We start from the raw sequence: 15,133 nt of genomic DNA on the forward strand, positions 1-15,133 counted from the left end.
GCTGCCTCTCCCACCTTTCTTTCCCACTGCAGCCCCCACATCACCACAGCTAACCCCTTCCATCCCATATGATCTCCCTGTAAGACTGGGGTTCAATTCTGAGGGAGCTTTGTCTTGCAGTGGCAAGGCCAGGCAGTGTGATGTGGGAGCCTGGCATGCAGCTGATGCTGCTGGCACCTCCTCTCTTACTGCATTGGTCTTACGGTGTGCCCCTAAACAAACTTTCTCTGCCATTACTCACACTGCACATACTCAGAATGAACCTGCTGTGGTCTGTGTATTGTATGGTGGCTCTGTTCCCCCTTCTGCAGGTGGTAAGTGTGAAAACTAGTATCAGCTTCGGTGCCTCTGTGAAGCCCATGCTTCCTGACTCACCATAGTGCAAACCTTCCACTTGGTATCTGCTCTCCAGGCACAGAAATGGTGCAAACCTAGAAGATGGGCAACTGTTACTATTGGCACAATAGATTTTTGAAAGGACACCCTCTTCCTGTTGTGTTTATACTCCTGAGATAAAACAGCTCTGTAGTAAACTGTGAGGGATGATGTGGTTGAGAGAAAAGGATATGTCATGTGTCTTGGTCTCACCGTGAATTAGTCAGTGCTCTCCATCGGTTTCACGGTGAGGTACAGAGTGAATTCGTGGCTGCTAGCTGCACAGAAAGCCTGTGGCATGGCATGGCAGGACACCTGAAGCACCCTGGCTGGGGTGGTGGCATGGCCCTGGCTGGCAAGGCACTGCCCTGCCACCCTCCCCGGAGGTCCCTTCTGCTCCCAGTGCCCCTTCGGTTGACATTACCAACTGGTCTCATCTAGGCAACACTTTGCTGCAGTGCAGTTAAAGCAAGAACCAATTAAACTACTGTAGGCAAACACTGAAAAGAGCATAATCCCAAAGACATGGCTATCATGCATAACTGAGCAATACAGGCAGGTAAGGAAAATTCCAAACATGAAACATTTAATAAAATAGAAACCTAAATTGCCCTTCTGTTTCTTGGAGTTCTTCTCCTGCCATTATTGAAAAACACTTTATTAACAAAAACAGGCCACACATTTTACACAAAGAAGGCCTAAGATTACATTGATCTCACAAATTTGACTGTGATCTGAATGAAAACAAATACTCACAACCCTTCCCCTCTTTCTTCCCCCACTGAATCCACTTTTCTTCAGTTTGTGATTAATTTGTAGTCATCTGAAACCTGAAAGGCCAAGAATGGTAACTCCAAAAATTTATAGATATTTTAGAAACCTTGTTTTACTAATTAAATTTTTTTACAAATCAGAATCCAGAGAACAATAGCAGTTTCTTATTGTTTAATGCAAAAGTCATGCCTGCCACGTCACCTACACTTTCTTCCAAAATCATTATTTTTTGTGAATATACCAGGTACATTGCCAATATCAGTGTGCATAGACATACTTTAGAAGTACAGTGATTGAAGAGAAGATTTTTGGACATGCTGTAGCAATAAGAGTCTATTTTAGAGGCTTGCTTGCATCAGCATTTCAAAAAACATTTCCTTGATGCATTATCACATTCTACAAGTCATCTGTTATCACTGATAATCATTTATTAGGCAATTTCCATTTCAAAGATCTGTTACTAATTTTTCAGCTTCTCCTTATCGTACCCTTACATACTTCATAGAAAAAAAAGTTAAAGGATATTTATTTTGATAGAGAAGATAAAGTGACCCAGTGCTGCTTTTAATAACACACTTTCATATACAACAATCCAGCAAGGCAAAAATGTATTCAGCACAATTCTTAAAAATCATGGCTTCATCTCTTTTAAAAATGACTTTATTTTCATTACTTTTCAAAATTCTGGAAGCAACTGAATATTTTGATGCCATGTGTTACATAATGACTCAAAGAACATCCAGTCTTTACAGACATCTCTAGTTGCAGGGCAGATTTTGGTCTCCTTTAACACTTTTTACACCACCATGTTCCACTTTCCTCTGTGGCATTATCTCTGGCTTCAGTTTTGTACTACAGATCAGAAGCAAACTCTACAACATCCACAGAACCTCATGATATGCTACAGTGATGCTGTTTTTTTTTGTTTGTTTTGTTTTGTTTTGTTTTAAAAGGGGGCTAGGTTCAAAAAAATAGATATATACTTAGCTTTCTTTATAAGTGTCTAAACTCAAAATTTAGTTATTCAGAAGCCCTCTGCTCAGTTTTCTCGTAGCCTGCAGGCATCTAAGCTTTTCACATTCCTCTGCCACAGATGCTCTATGTGGACAGTGGTCACCAGTGTGGGTCCTACCTTTGCTTAAGCCCTTTTTGAGTGTTTCCTGCATCAATCTTTCAAAAAAAAAATCAAGCAAAGAAGCTAACGGCTTCCTCTCATCAAGTTAATGACTATTCTCAGCATGAATAGTCTTTCTTTTACCCATGGAAGTGGTTTCACCCCTTACCTCCTACTATGTTGTTTTACCTCCTAAGTTATAACATAGTCTCTGATGGGATTGTTCTTGTTTGCTCTTCCTGAAGCTCTTCCTTTCAATACTCATCCTGCATCAGTAGCTCCATTCACTCTAGAATATCTCCCAAAGAGCTGTTGTGACAGCAATGCTGTGTATGTGAATGCACAAACACAGATTCATAGGGCCTGGGCAGACCTATGAAGGTCTCTTAAAGATTATGTTCAAACTTCAACTAATCACTCATATACCTGCTTGTAACCTAGCTGATACTCATTCTGTTTGGACTACTGCAGTTTCAGCCTCTCATACTTGAAGTAGAATTGCTGACTCATTCTATATAACCTATGTCCACTTTCACCTGATGAGCTATTTATCAATAAAGTTAGTTATTCTTGTTGCTGCTAGTCATGTCTGTGAGCAACTGAGAATCAGGTTTCATTATGCCAGCACTGAACAATAAGTAATCTAAATACCTCAGTCCCCTCAAAAACTGGGAGAAAAGAGACATCTGGCAAACAGAGTTTTTCTGTTGGCTGGTCAGAGCTTCGGTAGCTCTTGTTTTCCCTTGGCTTGATTTGCCATCTGGCATCTCTCTCAAAAAATATACATTTTTTTCCCTGAGGTACTGTGAATGCTTGTGCACTTGTGCCAGAAGGTACCACCTGATCTTTGTGCTGATGGAATGGGAGACCCACACAGATACATGCTCTGCCTTACAGTAGTAACCATTTTCTTTGTTCCCCTGCAGGGCAACCATTGCTGCTTTGGCTGATTCTGCCATTTCTTATCCACCAGGCCGTTCTGTTGCCATTTTGTAGAATGGTTGGATGTGTTAACGGGACAATCTCCAGGCTGCAGTGCAAGAGAACTGAAGAGAATTCATAGGTAGTGATGCCACAGAAGGTACCTAGACAGATACAGGATAAATCCACTTACATGTTCAGCACATTTGATCCTTATGATCCAACAATTTATGGAGAGTTTACATTTTAAACATCAGAAGTATATCTTTTCTTTATCTAGAATGCATAAATGGAAAGGTTGATATCTAGAACTGTGATTCATTGCAAAAATGAGGACCTAAAGACTGAGAAGTCCAATGGGAGAACATAATGCAAATGCTGATCAAATTTTTTTTTTTTTTTATTTTTTAAAGTAAATGAGTTGGATTAAGCCTAGTCAAGAAGATGCAGCTGCCCTTCCTCTGTATACTGATTCTTAAATGGTATTAAAAAGTAGCAGTAGAAGAGAAATAAATAATAAAACAGGGACATTTGAAAACTTTTTGGTTTGTTTTATCCAGGAATAATTTATTTAGGAAAAAGTGTTTAAAAATTAAAAGATGTAGTTGTTTATGCTGGTTGAAAATCATACTGCAGTGTTATTACCTGTTTTCTGTGGCTGAGTTACTTAAAATCAAAATATTCTTCGAAGCCAAAGCTTTGGGTTGCCTCCAGTTAGGTGGCTGGGATGAGTTTCTCTGTTCCTTTGAGCCTACTTTCAGAGCAAGTCATAGGATTTTCACTAGAACAAGAGAGATGAGGATTAGTGAATCCCTGTTATACATTGGCTTACAGAGAAGCAAATACTGAAGAGCACGTTTCTTCAGTATCACTTATTGCTCAATTGATTGGTAGGACTGTCAACATCTTGCCTTATTTTGCCCATGTCTTTTCACATTTTTTTCCTGAGGAAGGCCAAATCGGCCATCTTTCAGAAAATTTCTGCTGCTGCTTTCCTGAAATCCAACAAGTGAAGTGTGTTTTTCAGTCTACTAGGTCTCTTAATTAGACAAAAATTACAGTGATGAAAAACATCATGTAGCACCTTGAGGGACCCAAGACAGCACATGGCACCAAAAGATTGTTACATGTCTAACATCTGCCTTCAGAGACTCACATTAGGGACAGGGTTATCTTGCACTGTTAGACACTTTCCACACACAGCACAGAAATTGTCTTTGCCCAGGACAATTTATGGGTTATACTCAAGTACTAGCTGAAGAAATGAGCAGATGCAACAAACAGGAGAACAAAGATGAAACAACAATGGCATAAAATTGACTGGTAAAATAAACAATGGTCAAAGCACACCATCTGCTTTTCTGCAGAGCCCAAAAATCACTGAACAATGGCTGGAGTGAGTTTGAAAGCATTTGAGGAAAAATAATTACTGTTGCTGTGGTTTCTGAGCATTTGGGAGAGAATGGATTCCAATTGTGTCCACATCTTTTTCAATAACTCACAGACTATTACAGTCCAAGGCTATTTTGTTCAACAGTATTTATATTTTTGAACTAAATTTCTGACGGCCAAATCAGCAGCTATGTTTATAATTCAGAGGCATAGCTCTGCTGTCAAAGCTCCAGGAAAAGCAGCTGTGTTGCAAAACTTTCTATGAGCCAGTGGTAATTTCTTTCTTTTCTGAAGATGCATGACTCAAAGCTGCTGTGACTTGTGATTTTGTTTTTCTTCCTCAAAACATGTTGAAAAACTGCTACCTTCAAGAAGGTGGTCATATGTTAAATGACAATAATGTTCACTGAGAGACACATCACTGAAAATATACCCACATGAGAAAAATGTGCTTCTGCTTCTTCTGACAGCTTCAGTGGGAGTTGGATTTCGATCAGATAAAGAATCAGTGTTGCCCTTCGCTAATGGAAAATGATTATTTTTTAATAGGAAGAGGTATAATAATGTGACAGGTACTATGAAATACTCCCTTTCTTCCCAAATGTGTTAATGGTCCAGAACTTGGATGGAAAATAACAGTCCAGTTCCATGTCAGATACTTCAGTAAAATTGTCATTGTGGCTATTGAGGTATGCCAGAACATTATGAAGATGATGCCAAAATGTATTGCATACTGTACGTATTTGATGTAATCAGTCATTGTGAGCTATGAACCCAGTGCCTCTCCCTGCTGCACCCCCATTTCTCTCCCCCAAAGCTTATTATCATGCACATTAGAAAATTGCAATCCTGCCAATTTGTTATTGTCACTAAGGGCAAGGCACTTGTGCTCATCTTAGGTTAAAGCAAGATTGTTTTCAATCACTTTTAAACTGTTTTCTCACACGTGACTTTAAGTTACAAATAGTAGAAATCAGAACTCAAAGTAGAAGCGTTATTTCCTGCTGCTCCGCTTCTAACACTCCATGCTCAGCTCTTTATTCTGCTGTTTATCTCCTTCCCTTACCTTGAGCTCTGTTGTAGGTGCAGTTCTCCAGATAACTGGAAAACAAACAAACAAACAAACAAAACACCTTGTTTGTTTCCAATCTTTTTTTTTTTTTTGTAATGATCAAATACTAGGAAGTTAATATATAATAATTTCCAATGAAGGAAAGCAAGAAGATGCAGAACTGCCCAGGATTTAGGATTCTCAGCCCTGGAAACTAAATTTTGTTCTCTAATCTCTGTCAAACTGCAAATCTTCAAACCAGATTATACTGCATATTGCAGCTAATCATCAAGGGACCAGTCTAAATTCTGCCCACCTGCTTTTGCAGTGTATCAGAAAATATTCTGGGGCTTCTGTAATCTTTTGTGGGTTTTCTTGTTGTTAGTTTGGTAGGTTTTACTGCTGAATTAGATCTCAAGGAATCATGTGCTTATTATTTTCCCGGTAGCTAACAGGTGTTGTCTGTGTATGATCTGCTGTTATGCCATTAGCTCTGTAATGAACCTCATATTTTGTCACTTGTGATGTAACCTAATGAGATACAAGACTCTTACTTTTCAGTAACAACAATTTATCACTCTCCAGAGGGTGCGCTATTAAAACAAACGTTTTTACTTACACGTGCATAAGGGCCACGTTACCACCCTTCACTTGCATCTTTTATTGTAGTTTACCTCAACTGATGATTTGAGACTTGCAGCGGTTATTAAAAAAGTAATTTATGTGGAGGACCTTACAGGTGTCCCATTTTATAACAATTTCAAAACAATAAAATGTGAATAAAATTTTCAGTGATTGTTTTTCTCTAGGATGGATAAAATCATTAACAGATATGAAGTTTAAATGTAGTAAGTGTTCTCCGTTTGCCTACAGGGAATCTGAAACACCGACTTCTGTAGATATGTATGTATATATTCTAATTCTTAGAGTGAGGAGAACAAGTCTGTAGAGGGGAAAGGATGGCTTCTGCAAAAATAGTGAACACTGGCAATCTGTTCCTGACTTGGAAGTGTTAGAAGAATGCTGCTTAGTCCTGCCTTATTTTTTGCCTTGGATCTACAAACATTTAACCTAGTCAGTTAGGAAGGAAAAATATAACATTTTTTCTGAGTGAGGAATTATTTGGTTCTCCAAGTAGGTGTGACAATTTACGTTGCAAGCATTTTTGGAGAAAGAATGATTTTAGACAGTAGAATGCACTTGGGCTAGGGAGAAATAGAGGCTTCTCCATTGAACTCCTATGTCCCAAACTATACTTCACAGTATGTGCTTCTACCTGAGTTGTGTGGCATAACTCAATAGAGTGGATAGTGTGAGAGAAGAAACAGTATGAGGAGAAGAGGAACCCCTAACACTTAGAGCATCCCCTTGGAAAATAACTTGAACTCTGGTTAAAGTGCAGTCTCCACCAGCTACCAGCAAGAGCTGGAGCTTTGTTTCCAAATGCCAGAACAACTTCTGATGAGCATACATGTGTTCTGACAAAAAAAAAAAAAAAAAAAAAAAATTAATCCTGGTCCTGTGGGAATTTTCACTTTTGTTTGACATCATACGTAAAGTGGTTTTAATGTCTGTTAGCTACGCAGTCATACATGCAGTCACACATGCTTTTTTAGGGACATGACCATCTCTCCTGTGAGGAGAGGCTGAGAGAACTGAGACTCTTCAGCTTGGAGAACAGGAGGCTCAGGGGGGATCTCATCAATGTGTATAAATACCTGAAGGGAGGGTGCAGAGGACAGAGGCAGGCTCTTTTCAGTGGTGCCCAGTGCTAGGACAAGAGGCACTGGGCACAAACTTGACCATAGGAGGCTCCCTCTGAACACGAGAAGCACTGTTTATGAACACTGAGCACTGGCACAGGCTGCCCAGAGAGGCCGTGGAGTCTCCCTTGTTGGAGATCTTCATAAATTCCCTGGACATGGTCCTGGGCAGCTTGCTCTACGTGGATCTGCTTGGGCAGGGGGCTTGCACCAGATGACTTTTCGACGTCCATTCTGACCTCAGCCATTCTGTGCTTCTGTGATAATGTAAAGTAACTAACTGCAGGGCCAAAATTATTTATTGCTCCATTATAGAAAGGAAAGTGTAGACGCATATGGGTGAGAGTTCTTGGTCAGTAAAAAGAGAATTCTGTCTTTTTTATAGTGAGTAACAGCCACTGGGAATTTTCCAAATGCTAGTTATGTGTGAGCCTAGGTGCTATAGTTTCTGCAGCCTTGCAGGGGCTGCCACGATCTGGAAGTTTAATTGCTCTGTCATTCCTTGAGGCTCTTAGAATTACAAGTGCATCCAACTTTCCTCTGAAAATATTGTAGCTTAGTGTAATTTAATGTGTTACTATAGAAAAAGCGTTTTATTTACTGCAGTGGATTCATTTCTCATAAACGGAACACTTTATTCCATGCAACTCAGGTTGCCCTGGAACAAAATCACTGAATGGTTTTCATGTTAAGTATAGGGTGAGATAGATAAATACATTGTTTGTGTGACTAACCAAGAAATCAGTTCCCATAGCAACACTAACTACTTTCCAGTCCTTAAACTTAGCATCCTACAAGATCCATACAGCTGCACTAAACTATCCTAGCTCAAGATAGGGGCTTCTCTGTGCAGATAAAGTAGAAACATGAAAATATATGTAGTTCTTTGGGACACATAGTTGTCTGAACTGAGGAAAAGATAGTAGTGAGTATGATAAGCTATAGGAGGGAAGTTACAGTATAGGGATGGCTTCATAGATAACAACATGCACAATGTGATGAGCACTAATCATAACTGTTTCTTTTTTCTCTCCCTATTGTCTTGTAGCATTTCTGTCAGCTTCCACAGTGGCTGCAAGGAATCCACCTGTAAATTTTGACTGCATCTCTTCCTCTGATTTGTTTTGCTGCTTAAGTTTGGTGGCTCAGATGAAGAGAAATCTAGGAACTTGTCTTACAATTCAAGTGGAAAAGACTTCCTTCCAGAGGGTCCCTCGTTGTGGTTTAACCAAGCAGGCAGCTCAGCACCACACAGCTGTTTGCTCCTTCCCTCCTCCCTGCCCCTGCAGGGGGATGGGGGAGAGAATCATGAGAAAAAAAAAAAAAAAAAAGTAAAAACTTGGGGGTTGAGATGAAGACAGTTCAATAGGACAGAAAAGGAAGGGAAATGATGATGATGATGATGATGACGATGATGATGGTGATGATGATGATAATAATAGCATGTACAAAGCAAGTGACGGATAATGCAATTGCTCACCACCTGCTGACTGGTGCCCATCCCATCCCCAAGCAGTGATTCTTCCCACCCCAGCCAGCCCACCCAGTTTTATTGTTCAGCATGATGCCACATTGTATGGGACATCCTTTTGGCCAGGCTGGGCCAGCTGTCCTGGCTGTGTCCCCTCCGAGCTCCTTGTGCAACCCCAGCCTCCTCACTGGCAGGGCAGCAGCAGAAGCTGAAATGTCCTTGGCTCTGTGTGAGCACTGCTCCGCAACAACTAAATCATCAGTGTATTATCAGCATTATTCTCATCCTAAATCCAAAACACAGCATCATAACAGCTACAAGGAGGAAAATTAACTCTATCCCAGCTGAAACCAGGACATCCCTTCAGATACCTTAATGTTTGTGGTAGCTGGCTGGAGATGTGCAGGTTTTTTCACACACACTTCTAGCTCTTACTTATTGAGTGCTTCCCAACACCAAAATTTCTAAACAAATCTAGAGCCAACTTTAAACAAAACTGGTCCCTGTCTCTAACCAAACCAAGTCATAGTCAGCTCAACTTGGACTCTCCTGTTTGCAGGGAAAAAATGAAATGAAATTCAGCAGAATTTTACTAGCTAATGGATATACATATTAACATTATTCTGAATTGACAAAAGATTACTAGAAAGATTTTTTGAATCACTTAAAACATACAAGTAAAGAAGACTGTTTTAGGACCCTCTCATAGTTAAAACCATAATGCCAAAATTAAAATGCCAAAAATAGAGCAGGCTAACCTACTATGAGACTGGACACATGTTAAAAACTGCTCAAAAGCCATGCAATTTCCCACTAGTGTTTGATAATTCTCTCATATTTGGGCCTTTCAAAATCAGCTCTAAGGACAGCATAACTTAGAATTTTTGTTGTTGATTAGCTAGTGAATTTTGTTGCTATTCTGTCTGTAATAACTTCACACAGACATTTTTGAGATTTTTGTAAGTACATTTACTTCAGCTGATCTAGTTTTGACTGTTACTAAAACAAACTGATTCTGAAAGTTTCATTTAACTTCTTCAATTGTATGGCCAGTCCAGTTTTTTTCCACTAGCTATTTGAAATACAATTTATTTCACTCATCAGTAAGAACAATGTGTGTTTTTTTTCATGACCTTTCTATGATGAAATGTTAGCACATCTCAATTTCCAAGTGCACAGCTGTTACACAAACTCAGCATTCAGTGGCCACTGTATAAACTTGATGTGCCCACAGTATGGAGATGTGCTGTTAGAACGTGACAGCAGTCAGGTTCCTTCACTTCCAACTTCACATCAAGCTCTAAGACCTTCCTGAAAACACTTACACAGGTAGTTGCAGCTCTAGAACAATATAAGGAATTCCTGATAAGGAATACCTTATCAGGGGGCTCTGTGTTAAGTGAAGCCACTCTACCACTCTGCAATATGTATACCCAGTAATATCACTTATATCACTCTTTTTTTTTTTTTTCTGTCATGTTCTATTAGGATTTTATTCATGACCAGTTCAGTTGTATCTGATACTTTAAGTTCCGTGGTTCCTAAAATGTCATCATTGGTACCAAATTCAGATTTGAGGTTTGGTTTCCTTGTATACAATGTATTCTCCATAAACCTCCATTCTCCATAAAAAATTGTCCATGCTGGTGCTCTGTAGGGACTGAAGTTTGCAGATTGTTCTGCTGTGATATCTGAACAACAGCACCATGAGTAAGGGGGTAAACCTCTTTGTCTGAGTTCTCTGCTACACTGGAGGCAAGCAGCGTCTGAGAGGTGGGTTTGGCTCCTTGACTCTCACTTTTTGTAATGCTGTCTCAAGGCAGTAGCTTGTTTATACTGGCACTAGCGTAAATTAAAACAAGCTAGGACACTACAAGCAGCAAGGCTCAATACCATTTGTCCCTAGCAAATATTAAACAACTTTCTCTTCTGAAGGGGAAATGTAATAAGTACAGAAGGTGGCTGTATGGCTTACTAACTTTAGACTGACAAGGACTGCTGTTCCATTTTCAATTAATTTTCAAGGCCAGACCTTTGGCTAGCTCAGATTTGCCGTTTCATGTTTATAGTGGAATTGATTTTATACAACTCTAATGTAGCATTAGTTAAGGATTTATTATATACTTTTATGGTAAATGACAAGATTAGATTGTGTGATTTTTAACAACACTTAAACAGTATTTAAGTAGCAGTCAATTAACACAATAATCTAAAAGAATTTGCTACAGTAGGAACAGTGACTTAGTTAAAGATTCAAGAACGGCAATGTTCACCCAAGACTTACTGCAGGGTCCTGGGGGGTTTCTAACTAAGTTGTGTGCTTCCAAATTCCCCTTTAGAGTGACTTACTCACCTTACTCCCCCATCAGCATTTGTCTGTAGTTGAGCTTGTTCCTCAGGAGTCATCCCTGAGATGTGCTTCTCCTCTCACGTGCCCTGAGAGGCATCCCAGCTCCTGGAGAGACTGAGGGTGCAGCCCGCTACCGTCCCTGGAGAGCTCCAAGAGTTCTTGCTTGGGATCACTATTTATAGGATCATAAGATAATTGACTTTTAGTCAGTGATTTTCCAGGATTCGGGCCTTTTTCACTTTGTGGCTCAGGTTGTGCAATTCCCCTCCCCTTAGCACTTAATTGTGCCCTTGTCAATTAGCTGTGCCACAGGGACCTTGGATACAGTCAAGGGAGAGGCCTGATCGTCCCATGCCTGTATCGTAAAAATAGCAAGGGAGGCAGTGTCAGGCTTCACCACACTGTGTAGATAACAGAGGAACAATGCTGTGACAGATTTTCCTTGGATCATAGACAACAAAAGGATGATGCTGTGCCATATTTTTTAGATAAAGTGGCTGACTCCTAGTCAAACTCAGATTCCTTATCATGTTGTTCTTGGACTCTGATGTGATTTATCATTTTCCCATGAGAGATTTCATGGCATCGAGCATCTGCCTGGCGCTCTGTTATGAATGAGCTGTCCAGTTCAAGGAATGATCACGTTGAGGCCTACTGTGGCTCATAAGCCTGAGCAAGACTTACGCCAAGAGCAGGAATAGAGTGTACCTGCCACATTCCACCCTGTGACTGCAGTCAATTTGCTTTGTCCTCACGGAGCCGTAGCAGGGTTACCTCTTGCTTCAGTTGGATGAATGTATTGGCAAATGGTTTATGCCTGTATGTGTGCTACTTTGGGAATCATTAGCATGAATTAAAGTACAACGCTTATTCCTTTGTTTTCACATGCCCAGTTGTATAAGCTGAAAATTTAAACTGTTTTGTACACGTGAGGGAGATTTTTCAGAAGCACAGCTTGTTTTGCCACCCTCCAAACCCTGATGTATAAAGCAACGGTTAACAGTAAACATCAAATGATAAGAGTTAGTAAAATCATCATAGGGTGTAGTGTCAGGTTCAGTACTCCAGTTGCCGTAGGAGACCATCTAAGCACCACTGATGTTCTCTGTCCTTTTTGACTCTCTCCAACACTTGATGTATTTCTTCACCATCATGATGGTCTGTGATAAGAGTCTTTTGTCCTGCTTTCTGTGTCCTGCTGTAGGAGGTTCACCAGATCAGGATGGTGGAGGAGTTGCTTGACTAGGGTAAAATTCATTCCAATAGGTGTTGGTTGCAGTTCACGATATAGCATGTAATCAAAAAACAAATCTTCACGAGTAATTAGGGATACAGAGAAATTAAATAAAGTTCAGTGAAGAATTGAGTTTGTGTGTCAGAAAAAATTGGTCCATTAAGTCACATCAATTGTTAATATAGCTCCTTTCAGCATTAGCGTTCATTTAAGCTTTGGGTGGGTTAGCAAGATAAAAGGAGCCTCACAGCCTTATGTCCATGCACTTCACTACAGTCTGTGGAAGGAAGGAGACAGCTCATGAAAGAAAAAGGGAAAGAAAACTGATTAGTCCACAGAATATTTCAAGAGTATGCTATGCCAAAATGCAGTGCTTTAAAAAGTTAGTTTGCTAGGATCATTTGCTACTGTCTCTTTGCCAGAACTTAAAGCAATGTGTGGAAAGGATCTTTCCAGTTTTCACCATTACCACGCTGTTATTTTGATATCGATTTTGATAGATTGGTGAATGATTTATAGGTCTACAAGCTTAATTTTGACTCCACATGAAACAGTAACAACAACAACAACAACAACAAAACAGCAAAAATCCCTCCTCAATTTATTTTGCTTGGATTCTGTAGATGCTAGCAGTCTTTAACATTTTACATATTTTGAACATTTTGCTCTGAAATTATTGTGGGGACATTTCCCTGCGTGGGAAACATCAACATTATGTCTCTGACTTGAGGTAGACAGTGACTTGGAAATGTCCATTTCCTGTAAAATAGGTTGGTTTCCTGCTAGCCTTGCTAAAAGTGTATGTTACATGAAATGCAATATGCATTAGTAACTAAAGTTTTGCACCTGAGTCTTGACATCCTGTTATATATGATTTCCTGCTTTTTTAGTGGAAGTATGTCTAGGTAATTTCATATGAGTCTTGTTCAAATAAAACAAGAACATTTTTCTTGTGCTTTTAATGTCTCTAGAGACACTGAAATTAACACTTTAATCGTACTGTTGGTAGAGAGAGGCACTTGAATTTTGTTTTGCAGGCCATATTATTATCTTTCCCCTTCCTTCCCCATACTTCAAACTTGTTCAAATTAGGTGCAGTTACTTGTCAGACCAGGTTTTGAACAAGGGTATGTATGATATGTAAGCAAATCCTTGCTGATAAGGTTCAGCAAATACAGAGTCGCTAAACAATTTCTTTTTCTATAGCCCCTAAAAATACAAACCTATCCCTTGATTTTTTTTTCATGCACCCATTTCTTTTTCTATGTTTCATTTAGTCATTGCTGTTGCTCTCTCCATTTTGCAGCATACACGCAGTCTGTTTTAGAAACTTGCAGCAGGCCATGCTTAGATTGTCTAGTGACCATGACACTGTGTGATGTTTGTGTTTTACACTGAAATATAAAGTGATGGGAAAGTATCATCTGACTTTCCAACAATGAAGATAACACTGCTTTATAGGCACTGTGATGGAAGCTTAACCTGGCTCAGACTCTGAGATGGATCTACTTAGATCTTCTTCTCAGAGTGAACTACCCATGGAGGACCAAAAAACTTCTAAACTCAGAAACTCTCACTTTTTTTTGAAAAAGCTGGAATGGTAGCTCTTTTGAAATAAACAAAACATAAGAAAAGAAGTTAGGACTGTGGTTAAAAGAGGCTGTGTAAAACTTGCTGCCTGCCGTTCCCTTGGCAGCCAAACACTGTTGTTGCTGGAACATCTCCCCTTGAGATGGTGCTTCTGCTTCAGAAGGGCCAGCCTCCTTCTCTTTTCCTCCTTGCAGGGAGCTCTGCCTGCCTCAGGCTTCTTAAAACAACACGCAGATCCAAGGCAAGAGCACAACTGATACCTTCTGTCATGGGCAAGGTGACAACACAGTGTTTTTTTCTTGGGTGTTCCTTCTGATTTTGGGGTACAGTGGTCCTGTGGGTGGAAATGATCTTTAACAACAGTAGTAAAAGATCAAGCACAAAGCTCTAACGCAGCAAAGCTGCAACCGTTGATTCTTTTTATATGGAATTTCTTTCATAAGATATGAAGATACATTAGCATTTTAATTTTTACTTTGGTGGTTGACTGATGCATGCAAATAATTAATTAAAATATTCTACTGACTGAAATGATAATTAAAAAAAAAAAAGGAAAAAAAAAAAGGAAGAGAGGCATTATAATCCAGAAGCAAGAGTGCCTCCTGCTCTTTAGAAAGAGGAAGTATTTTCAAGGCAGCTAAAATGTCACTCAGGGTTTAGAAAATACATGAAGAAAAGTTTTGGCAGAGAAATTTCACTTCTTGCTTCTAACTACTCAAATGAGACATCAGTGTACAGAAAACCCCAACTGTGAACAAAATTAATGCTTTGCAGCTATGCAAATTTTAAACATGCATAGAAGGATAATAATATGATAAGTTAAAGTAGTTACCATGCATTGTAATATTGCCAGTGACTGTTGGATCAAAGACAATGTAAAAATTTGATGATGTGTATCACGTTGTGATAATGAATCTATTAATTAGCACACACTTTTGTGTGCCAACATGTTCGTAGATTATGCAGCTCCCAGCAGAATCGCAAGAGGCCTGGAACACTGGTATAATAAAATTCAGGGTTTGGTTTTGAATTACTGAGTAAGTGGTTGCCCAGAGTGTTAATCTGCATTAGTAAAGTTCTAAAACAACTGTCACCTAG

At 39.5% G+C, this 15,133-nt stretch overlaps 1 protein-coding gene and 1 long non-coding RNA gene across 2 annotated transcripts in view; one reads left to right on the plus strand and one right to left on the minus strand.

The window, feature by feature from the left end:
• KCNN2 (potassium calcium-activated channel subfamily N member 2) overlaps nucleotides 1-15,133 on the plus strand; it is a 131,712-nt gene that overhangs the window by 13,153 nt on the left and 103,426 nt on the right. The window lies entirely within an intron of this gene.
• Nucleotides 1,003-13,260, minus strand: LOC121061687. The gene is made up of 3 exons (XR_005815217.1): nucleotides 11,215-13,260; nucleotides 3,830-3,965; nucleotides 1,003-3,348 (listed from the first exon to the last, which is right to left on the minus strand). It is a non-coding gene; the product is annotated as an uncharacterized LOC121061687 (long non-coding RNA).

This window comes from Cygnus olor, chromosome Z (genome assembly GCF_009769625.2).
Source record: "Cygnus olor isolate bCygOlo1 chromosome Z, bCygOlo1.pri.v2, whole genome shotgun sequence".
NCBI classification, from domain to species: Eukaryota; Metazoa; Chordata; class Aves; order Anseriformes; family Anatidae; genus Cygnus; species Cygnus olor.